The sequence below is a fragment of the Onychomys torridus genome, unplaced genomic scaffold, assembly GCF_903995425.1.
Source record: "Onychomys torridus unplaced genomic scaffold, mOncTor1.1, whole genome shotgun sequence".
In the NCBI taxonomy this organism is placed as follows: Eukaryota; Metazoa; Chordata; class Mammalia; order Rodentia; family Cricetidae; genus Onychomys; species Onychomys torridus.
This window is the reverse complement of record NW_023412198.1, coordinates 2,458-12,207: the sequence shown is the minus strand read 5'-3', so window position 1 is coordinate 12,207 and position 9,750 is coordinate 2,458. Positions and strand designations below refer to the sequence as shown.

Here is a 9,750-nt window from a genome sequence, read left to right as displayed (position 1 = left end):
TTATCACAAGAAATAATATGTAGTGGGTAGCATTCCAACCTTGGCCTGGAAGTTCTAACCCCCATTGAGGCTTCAGCAATGGTCATGCCTACAAGGCAGGGCTGAGAGAGGACACTGAAGACCCAGGATACAAAAGAGAGGCTTCTCTTGGTTCCAGGCACCTGGGCACTGGAGGTAGACCAAGCAGAATTCTCCAGAGAACACCTCTGGACTGCGCCATACCTTTACCAGACCCTATTACCTATTCTTTCATTTGTAAGTTACGCCACAAAATTAACCTCCTTTTAACTACCTGGAATGACATTAATAATAGGTATTTTCCTTTATTCTTGTCAGTTCCACCACTCCTGGAGAACACAAAGAATGTGAGTTGAGCTGGGCAGTGGTGGCTCATGCCTTTAATCCCAGCACTTGGAGGCAGAGGCCAGGCAGATCTCTGTGAGTTTGAGGCCAGCCTGGTCTACAGAGCAAGATCCAGGAAAGGCACAAAGCTACACAGAGAAACCCTGTCTCGCAAAAACAACAACAACAGGAAAAAAATGTGAGTTGATCTTTCTTATTGAATTTGAAGATGTCCCTTCCCCTAATTCCAAATGTTTCCTTCCCTTTTCTCCTCATACCATCCTTCAAGTTCTCATCATACTCAGAAATGGACAGAGAGAGACCTTTGTGATGACGGACTGTCTTTGTCACCTTGACTGGACTGAAACAAGTGCCTAGAAAATTTATACAGCACACCTCTGTGTGTCTGTGAGGGCATTTCCAGAGATAATTCCATCATGAGGGTCCTGACCTAATGAATGCATCAGTCCCTTGGTGGTTCCTAGTATGATACTTATATTGGAAAGTAGTCAAAAAGGAGGAGGCAGGGGATAGTTGAAGAAAGTATTCACAGGTACAGTGTGTCTTGGAGAGATGTGTCCCATCCTGGTAACTTCCCATTTCTCATGTCTCATGACCACCATGAAGTGAGCTGCTCTGCTCTACCATGCCTTCCCACTGTAGAGAACTAAAACCCTTTAGAACCATTGTCAAAATAATTCTTCCCTCCCTTAGGTTGTTCTTGTATTTGAAGCACACCAATGCAACAGTGATGAATATACCATGGAGACGTTTCAATCCTTCTCTTTTATCTCAGCAGCCCCCAGAGAAGCCACACAGAACATGCGTGTTCAGCCCACAGTCCGTTAGGCAACAAATTGTCCCCAGGACTCCCCTCCCAGTCCTTTCCCTCCTCCCTGGGCAGAGCTGGAAACTTCTCACATGACACTCTCATTACCTCCCCGACCCCTTGATGCCCCTTTTCTTGTGCCATGAGTGACTTGTAGGGCTTCCCCAGGCTGGGAAGGGTCAGCTCAGCCTCCTGCAGCTCCAGCTCCCGTTGGGACAAAGGCTCAATGACGGCTGCTCCAATTGAGTCTCCCAGTACATTGGTCATCGTACGCAGCCGGTCACTGGTGGAGGATAGATAGATTAATGGGAGGGGGTGAAAGGCTCCTTCAAGAACCCAGGGTAGACTAGAAGGGCTTCCAGGTTAATTCACAACCACATGACCTTGAATGGGCCCCGCTCATCCTCAGATTTCCTTCCTAACAATATCATCCCTTAAATCCTCAGATCTATTCTTTAATTTGTGACTCTTGTTTCTAAATATGACTAACCTAAAAATGATTAGGTATGAGAGTCTGATACTGATGGTTAGAGATTAAGATCTGATATAGACTGTTAAACATTTGGATCTAATTCAGACTGTTATATATGAGCATCTGATACAGAATATTAAACCTGAGTATCTAATGCAGAGCATTTAGCATGAGCATCTGAGGCAGAGTATTAAACATGAGCATCTGATACAGATTATTAAACATGAGCATCTGAGGCAGAGTATTAAACATGAGCATCTGATACAGAGTATTAAACATGAGTATCTGATGCAGAGTATTGAACATGAGCATCTGATGCAGAGTATTAAACATGAGCATCTTATGCAGAGTATTAAACATGAGCATCTCATGCAGAGTATTAAACATGAGCATCTCATGCAGAGCATTAAACATGAGCATCCGTTGCAGAGTATTGAACATGAGCATCTGATTCACCGTATTAAACATGAGCATCTGTTGCAGAGTATTGAACATGAGCATCTGATGCAGAGTATTGAACATGAGCATCCGTTGCAGAGTATTGAACATGAGCATCTGATGCAGAGTATTGAACATGAGCATCTGATGTAGACTTGTTAGGCACAAGTGTCTGATGCAGACTATTAGATATGAATGTTTGATATAGGCTTTTTGACATGAGTCTATGTAGGTGTGGGGCAGGCTGGGGATTGTTCAAATGGAACTTTAGTCCTGTGAAAATGGGACTTGGTCTTGCTCAAAGCTCCCACATTGGAATGAAAAACCACATTTTATGTAGATTCCATGTTAAGAGAAAAGAGAGAGGGAAGGAATGGTGAAAGGAGGTAGTGATGTAGGAAGTATAAAGAGAATGAAAGAAAGAAAGAGAGAGAGGGGAGGGAAAGAAGGGAGGAGGGAGAGAAGGAAGAAAAGAAGGAAAGAGGGAGGGAGGGGATGAGACAGGAGGAGAAAAAGGAGAGAGGATGGAAGAGAAGAAAAGGACAGATGGAGAAAGAAGGACAGAAAGGAAAGAGGGAAAGAGCAAGAGAGGAGGGGCAGGAACAGGGTAGGAGGGGCTCCTCCCTGCCAATGGATTAGGAGTGACTGTGTTCAGGTGTGTGTCTTCCCATAAACCGACTAAGCTCCATGGCACAGTCTCACAGCAAGACACACAAACATCTCCACTGTGCTCAGTGGATCACAAAGGGAAGACATGAATGTGGGGAGCGGAGTTGTAGGGAGGAAAGTTGACAGGGTGGGAAGGAGTTAGGAGAGAGTGGGGAAAGTAACCAGAAAGCACTGCATACATGTATGACATGTCAAAGAACAAATTTAATTAGTGAAAAATAACAGATGGAAGGAGGGAAGGAGAGAAGAAAGAGAGAACATGTGCATTGATAGCGTTCAGCTCATAAATCCACCAAAATTCTTTTGTCCATCATCACAGGTGAACTTATAAGCCAAAATTCTTCACTATTCAACACAGCAGGTAACTTGTGTTTTCTTCTCACTTCTAAAATTCTTCAGAATTAACATTTCACTAAGGAAAAAACTGTTTTAAATTTTTGAGTTAAAAAAACATTTGAACACTTTTGTATGATTTCTGTATGAAATGGTCTGAAAAGGAGTGGGGGAGGGGCTGATAGATGGAGACCTCCTTTTCAGAATTCTCCTCACTCTAAGTCCCACAGATGATAAATCTACGGGCTTGGAGTCTACAGCCATCACTAACAGACCATCCCAATGCCTCCCTAAACCTCTCAAATCCTACAACCCTGTCCTTCCAGAATCCTTCAGGAAAAGTTATGAGAAGAGGCCAGGGTCAAAGCCAAGGCACACTCACAGGAACCAATCCACAGCTATGATCAGCGTGATGTCCTCTGTGGGCAAGCCGACCGACGTGAGCACAATCACCATGGTGACCAGTCCTGCTTGGGGGATGCCAGCTGCTCCTACACTGGCAGCTGTGGCTGTGATGCTGCAAATGGCAATAGTCAGGAATTCAGGAGGAAAGAGAGAACAGAAGATTGGAAGATCGGGAAGGGAAGGGCACCTTAAGTTAAATTTCCAAGCCAAGACAGACAGAAAAATACTCCATGAACTCACTTTGGATGTGAAACTAAATTTAAAAAGTTGAAGTCACAGAAGCAAAAAGCAGAAACTGTGATGCTGGGCAGATGGGCTAGGAGTTGGGGAATGTCTGTCAAAGGGTACAAGATGTCTAGATACCAGATGACTGGCTTCCAGAAATCTAATGTATGGTGTGGAGGGTGTGGGTAATGATACTGTGTTTGTATTTCAAAGAGAATAGACCTGAAGTCTATTCTCACCATCAGCAAAGAGAAAGAGAAGGGAGAGAGGGAGAGGAGAAGGACAGACAGGGAGAGGAGGGAGAGGAAAAGAGAAGGAAGGGAAGGAGGGAGAGAGGAGAGAGGAGGAGAGGGGAAAATAAGGAGATGAGAAAATGAGAGGAGACACAGGCACCAGAAGGGGGTCTGAGGGAAGGAAGGAAACCATAGGAGACAAATATAAAAATCATCCTGACTGTGCTGATCATTCTGCAGAGTGCACAAGGAGCAAATCATCATAAAACACATCTTCAAATACACACACCTTTTGTCAGCTGTCATTCAAGAAAGCTGCGGCTGGAAAAGGAGAGTTGTGGGGTTTCTTCCCTTTATATTATATTTGTGTTTTAATTTTACATATCAGCCATGGGATCCCCTGTCCTCCCCACTCCCACCCCCAACCCCACTTTCCCCCCATGCCCTCCCCTCCATTACCATCTCCTCCAGGGCCAAGACTCCCCTGGGGATTCATTTGAACTTGGTGGATTAAGTACAGGCAGGTCCAGTCCCCTCCTTCCAGGCTGAGCAAAGTGTCCCTGTGTAAGCCCAAGGTTCCAAACAGCCAGCTCATGCACTAAGGACAGGTCTGGGTCCCACAGCCTGGATGCCTCCCAAACAGTTCAAGCTATTCAATTGTCTCACTTATCCAGAGGGCCTAATTCAGCTGGGGGCTCCACAGCCTTTGGTTCACAAGGGAGAGTTGTTTTTTAAGAAGGCAAATACAGCTCACTACATTGGAGGCCAGAACATTCCAGCCCATCTTGGTTTGGGAGCCTATTTCTTTCTTGATTGAAGTTGTTTGTTTTCTTCATTTCATATGTATGAATGTTAGCCTGCATGTATGTTGTATACTGCATGTGTGCCTGGTGGCCATGGTGTCCATAAAAGAGCATTGTGTCTCCTGGAAGTGGGGTGATAAACATAAGTTATGCGAGTAGTGGGAACCAAACCAGGTCCTCTGCAAGAGCAGGAAGTGTTCTTAACTGCTGAGCCATCTCTCCAGCCCACTGGAGACCATTTCTTGCTCAGATAAACTATTTTTTAAAAAATTAAAAAGCAAAGGATCTATCTCAGTGGTAGAGCACCTGGCTAGCATGTATAAATCCTTGTTTCCACTTCTAGTCCTGCAAATTAATATGAATTTGAAAGTAGGAACTATGGGGTCACAGGTGGCCTATGTGAAAACTCCAGCATTAACTCCAATTGCCCCCCAAAAAATGTAATATGTATTATAAAGGCCACTGAGTTTCCCAGCAAAGGCAGTAGTGCTGCCCAGATGCCAGCTCTCTCCTCAATAGTTGAGGAAACCCCTTTCTAGCTTCTATAGCCATACACACAGAACAAGGGGAGATGACTAGCACAGAGGACAGCTCTATCAGAATGGTGGTTGAGCAAATTCTCAGACTGGCATTGAAGAATGGGCCTTCAAGGAAGAAAACTCCATTCATGAGCTTTATACCTTGCACATGAACTCAGAGCCTATTCTGCCTCATCAGGAGAATGGTAGACATATGCCTATCTTCTCATTGTGACAGAAAAGAGGCAAGGATAGTGCCTGTCTAGGCTTCTTTCTCATCTGTTACTGAGATTTTTAAAAAGTGCCCTAAAGAAACTGTGGGAGAAAGGATTTTATTTTAGCTCATGATTCCAGGTTATAGTCCATGATAGAGAAGTCAAGGCAGGAACTTGAAGCAGTTAGCCACAAATCATCCACAGTCAAGAGCAGAGAAAATGTGTGCATACCAATGGGTCTGGTCTCTCTCAACTTTTAAACAACTCAGGACCCAAACCAAGGGAATAAGTACTGCCTACTTTTAGGCTAAACCTTCACACATTAATTAAAACAATAAAGATAATCTCCAACAAACATACCCAAAGGCCAAGGAGCCCTCCTTGAGATTCTCTTCTCTGGTGATTCCATATTTTGCCAAATGGACAATTAAAACAAACCACCACATCACTAGCCTAGGAAAAGATTCCAATCAAAAACAAAGTGTAGGGGCCTGAGAGATGGTTCAGTGGGTACAGATGCTGTGCTGCCAAGTCTGACAGTCTGATTTCAGTCCCCAGGACCCGCATAGTTGAAGAGGAAAACTGAATCTTGTGAGTGGTCCTCAGGCCTCCACATGTGCACTGTGACACACACACACACACACACACACACACACACACACACACACGCATGCACGCACGCACGCACGCACGCACGCACACGCACACACACGCACGCACACACACAAATGTAATTTTTAAACTCTTTTAAACCAAGTGGCTGAAGAGAGGTTCAGCAGCTAGGAGCACTTACAGCTCTTGCAGAGGACCGAAGCTCTATTCCTAGAACCCGTATTAGGCAGTTGCCTTTAAATCCAGTTCCAGGGAACTTGAAGCCCTCTTCTCACCTTAGAAAACACCTTCACACATGAGGTGAACACAGAGTCAGACAGGCACATACAAAATAGAAAAAATGTGAAGTGTAGTTTCATTTCTACTGACCATGTATCACACTTACAACCTAATAAGCCAAAATATCATTCCATTACCAGGTATAGTGGCACATGTCTACAGTCCCAACCAGCCAGGTGAGAGAGAGAGAGAGAGAGAGAGAGAGAGAGAGAGAGAGAGAGAGAGAGAGAGAAGAAGAAGAAGAAGAAGAAGGAGGAGGAGGAGGAGGAGGAGGAGGAGGAGGAGGAGGAGGGAAAGAAAGATCATAAGTCAAACCATCTTAAGTCAGGATGTGTCAATGGTAGAAATTTCCAGCGAAGAAGACACTTTCCTTCACAGAGTTTACATTTTTATTCTTGTATGATAGGCAGACAATAAGCAACATGGGTGAGGAAAATCACCCATGGAGACAATGCTGTGGAGTATCCTACACCCTTCATGCAAAATACTGGAAACCAGAAATGTTTCACAGGTTGCTTTTTTGTTTTTCAGATTTCTGGATATTTGCATATATATATATATAATATTATATCTTAGTTAGGAATGCGATGCAACTATAAATAGGAAATTTGTCAGTAGACCTTGTACACCCAGCCTGCCCTATCAGTTGATAACATCATCGTCTCACCTGATTGTGGTGATCTGGCCCAGGCTGAGCTCATAGTTGTTGACTTGAGCAATAAAGATGGCTGCCAAGGCCTCATAGAGTGCAGTGCCATCCATGATGACAGTGGCCCCCACAGGCAGCATGAACCTGGTGATGCGGCGGTCCATACCCAGGCCCTCCTCCAGGCATCGGAAAGTGATAGGCAGGGTTGCAGAGCTGGGGGAAGAGAGCTCTGTAGGCTGAGCATAGGGAGTTGAAGGATGGGGAAGGGGCAGTAGCAGCAATGGGCCAAAGGAGGGTTTCCCTCTGGCACATACAGAACCAGCTGGAATTTGAGCAAGGAGTAGAAAGTGGCAATGACAGTTGTGCATGGGGAAGTGGGACTCCTGATGCAGAGAGAACTCAGTGGTAGACATTCCCAGAGGAATGTCTCTTGACCCATTCACACCAAGAGTTTATGACACAGTCCAGTTCAGATGGCTGACCTCCCACACCAAAGTCCAAAAATGATGGCTAACTTCAATTGTCAACAACTGAACCAGAAATTACCTAACAAGAGAGTCTCCACAGGTTACTATGTTTGGTCATCCTATGGGAATTACCTTTGGGAGATTGTCTTAACTAATTCATATGAGAAGACCCAGCCCACTATGGGTGGTGCTATTCCCTAGGCAGAAGGTCATGTAATATTTAACAGTGGAGAAACCAAGCTGAGCATAAACAAGCAACCAGCAAGCATGCATTTATTCTCTGTGTCTGAGTGTGATGTGACTACCAGTCTCAAGTTCCTGTTTTGATTTCCACACAGTAGTGGGCTATAACCTGGAATTGGAATCCAAATAAACCCCTTCCCCACTCTCTAAATTGCCCTTTATGAGGGTATTTTATCACAGCAATGGAAATGGAAGCAGAACAGTAAAAGACAGAGTGTTTGTCTGCACAAGGATCAACCCCATCTACAGGACCCTTAGGTTTCTCCCCAACCACTTCACAGAGTGTACTTTCATTTGACTGACAACTTTAGTAGAAAGAGTAGGCATCTCATTTGGGGTCAGTTTGTCTGCAAGAACGGACCCCTTTGTGGTCAGCTTTATGCCAAGAAACTTAAAGTTTGGACTCAAGTCTTTGGCCCTGGAACTAGACGTTGACTACTGAAAAGCACTCAACTCTACTTCAACCTTTCCAAAGCATCAGAAAAAGCACTGCAGGTGGGAGTGGGGGCTGACTAGTTCCACAATGATCAGATTGATTTAATTCTGGATACAATAGTATCAGTCCTATTTAGGAAGAGATCAAAGATCAAAAGGTACATTCTTCAATGAGGACAATAAAAATATTTTCTTCTATCTGTTTGGATCTTGGGATATTTTTGTCAAGCTGTTTTGAGTTTGGATGATGAGATATAAGGATCACTTTAGTAACCCCGTAAAGGCACAAACAGGAGAGGAATGCCTAAGAAGCCAAGATACTCTGAGCTTGTGTTACTCCCTAGTACCATCTTAAACTCAGAACTGGCATCCGTCTCTCCTCCTTATAAACTAGAGAAACAAAAGAAACAAGGAGGTTATGAGAGTCACCACAAAACAAAGACTAGATCCCCAAGTATAGGCCACCTGTAGAGAGCTTCAAGAGTCCTCCAGTATTATTGCACAACCAGAAGAGGTGTTTGGGGAGGTGGAGAGAAGGGTACATAAAGGAACCTATGAAAGATGAAGAATGGACTCAGGGAGAGTTCAAGGAAAGGCCATACCTGGAAGAGGTATCCATGGCTGTGATGAGGGCCTGTAGCATGCCCCCAATGAATGGGAAGGGGTTCCGATGGGTGACGAGAAAGTAGATGAGGGGCAAAACACCACCAGCATGGAGGAACAAGCCAACGATGACAGTCAGAGTATACATGCCCAGCTGACCTCCAAGGACAGCCATGTCTTCCATTTCCAGAATCTTCCCAGCAATCAGGAACAGAATGCCCACAGGTGCATACCTGGGCAAGGCACATATGTATTAGGGCAATCTTCCTCACAGGTCTAGAGTTGGAATTCCCCAAACTTTGCCCATATAGTGTCCTGGAGGCAGACAGTTCCTACCATGAAACCCAAACCCAAACCCAAACCCAACCTTTCCAGAGCATCAAAGCCAGCACTGGGACACAGGGGCAATGGCCCTGTAGTTAGGAGTACTTGCTGTTCAATGATGAAAATCTAATTTTGGACACATCATCCACATTGAACAGCTCAAAAACACCTCTAACTCCAGCTCCAAGGGATCTGGCATCACTTTCTGGTCCCCTGGGTACCCACAGAAACACCTGCACACCCACTTACACATCCACAAACATATATAAAAAAATATTTTTTAAATTGCACCAGTGTTAGGGTTTGCCCCCAAAGGCTCATATGTTGAAGGCCAGTGTTCTGAGCTGGGGCCTGTGGAAGCTGATTGTTCATGAAAGTTCCATCCTCTGCTGTGGGTTATCCATTGATGGAGTCATAGCTGAATGAGCTATTTCCAGTAAACTATAAGAATGGCCTAGTAAAAGACAGTAGTAGGTCACTACGGAGTTACCTTTGAGGGACATGTCTTCTTCCAAGTTTTTCCCTCTCTTCCTCTCTTTTTCCTAGATGCAGTGAAGTTAGCAGCTACATTGGCTATGTCCATTCACCATCATTGCCCAAAAGCAATGGAGCCAGCCAACCATGCACTGTTTCCCACAAACCTGTGTGAGGTAAAA

At 44.6% G+C, this 9,750-nt stretch overlaps 1 pseudogene; it reads right to left on the bottom strand.

The window, feature by feature from the left end:
- Nucleotides 1-1,259: 1,259 nt before the first annotated feature.
- LOC118575547 lies at nt 1,260-9,023 on the bottom strand (annotated as a pseudogene).
- Nucleotides 9,024-9,750: the final 727 nt, after the last annotated feature.